Source organism: Arachis hypogaea, chromosome 14 (genome assembly GCF_003086295.3).
Source record: "Arachis hypogaea cultivar Tifrunner chromosome 14, arahy.Tifrunner.gnm2.J5K5, whole genome shotgun sequence".
NCBI lineage: Eukaryota > Viridiplantae > Streptophyta > Magnoliopsida > Fabales > Fabaceae > Arachis > Arachis hypogaea.
Window position 1 is genome coordinate 60,135,432 of NC_092049.1, and position 1,556 is coordinate 60,136,987.

A 1,556-nucleotide genomic window follows, 5' to 3' on the forward strand; every position below is an offset into this window, starting at 1 on the left:
ATGAGGTTTATTCCTGACCCAAGGTCACATAGAGCCTTCTCAAAGGTCATGGTGCCTATGGTACAAGGTATTAGGAACTTTCCAGGATCCTGTTTCTTCTGAGGCAATCTTAGTTGATCTAATGCATTTAGTTCATTGGTGAACAGAGGAGGTTCATCTCCCCAAGTCTCATTACCCAATAAATTGGCATTCAGCTTCATGATTGCACCAAGGAACTTGGCAACTTGCTCTTTAGTAACATCCTCATTCTCTTCAGAAGAAGAATACTCATCAGAGCTCATGAAGGGCGTAAGGAGGTTCAATGGAATCTCTATGGTCTCTAGATGAGCCTCAGAGTCCTTTGGTTCCTCAGAGGAAAACTCCTTGGGATTCACGTCCTCCCCTTCTTCCTTGGATTCGGCCATGATGGTTATATCAATGGCCTTGCACTCTACTTTTGGATTTTCTTCTGTATTACTTGGGAGAGTACTAGGAGGGATTTCAGTGATCCTTTTACTTAGCTGGCCCACTTGTGCCTCCAAATTTCTAATGGAGGACCTTGTTTCATTCATGAAACTCAGAGTGGCCTTAGATAGATCAGAGACTAAGTTTGCTAAATTAGAGGTATTTTGTTCAGAGTTCTCTGTTTGTTGCTGAGTGGATGATGGAAAAGGCTTGCTATTGCTAAACCTGTTTCTTCCACCATTATTAAAGCCTTGTTGAGGCTTTTGTTGATCCCTCCATGAGAGATTTGGGTGATTTCTCTATAAAGGATTATAGGTGTTTCCATATGGTTCACCCATGTAATTCACCTCTGCTATTGCAGGGTTCTCAAGATCATAAGCTTCTTCTTCAGAAGATGCCTCTTGAGTACTGTTGGATGCAACTTGCATTCCATTCAGACTCTGAGAAATCATATTGACTTGCTGAGTCAATATTTTATTCTGGGCCAATATGGCATTCAGAGTATCAATTTCAAGAACTCCCTTCTTCTGAGGCGTCCCATTACTCACAGGATTCCTCTCAGAAGTGTACATGAACTGGTTATTAGCAACCATGTCAATGAGTTCTTGAGCTTCTGGAGGTATTTTCTTTAGGTGAATGGATCCACCTGTAGAAGTATCCAATGACATCTTAGCTAATTCAGATAGACCATCATAGAATATATCCAAGATGGTCCATTCTGAAAGCATGTCAGAGGGACACTTTTTGGTCAGTTGCTTGTATCTCTCCCAAGCTTCATAGAGGGATTCACCTTCTTTTTGTCTGAAGGTTTGAACATCCACTCTAAGCTTGCTCAGCTTTTGAGGAGGAAAGAACTTGGCTAAGAAAGCCGTGACCAGCTTATCCCAAGAGTTCAGGCTATCTTTGGGTTGAGAGTCCAACCACACTCTAGCTCTATCTCTTACAGCAAAAGGGAAAAGCATGAGCCTGTAGACTTCAGGATCTACTCCATTAGTCTTAACAGTATCACAGATCTGCAAAAATTCAGTTAAGAACTGAAAAGGATCTTCAGATGGAAGTCCATGGAACTTGCAGTTCTGCTGCATCAGAGAAACTAATTGAGGTTTCAGCTC

The 1,556-nt window shown here is 41.8% G+C and overlaps 1 non-coding gene across 1 annotated transcript; it reads left to right on the forward strand.

Moving 5' to 3' along the window:
- Positions 1-1,166: 1,166 nt before the first annotated feature.
- Positions 1,167-1,274, forward strand: LOC112746246 (small nucleolar RNA R71). The gene has a single exon (XR_003174140.1). It is a non-coding gene; the product is annotated as a small nucleolar RNA R71 (small nucleolar RNA).
- Positions 1,275-1,556: the final 282 nt, after the last annotated feature.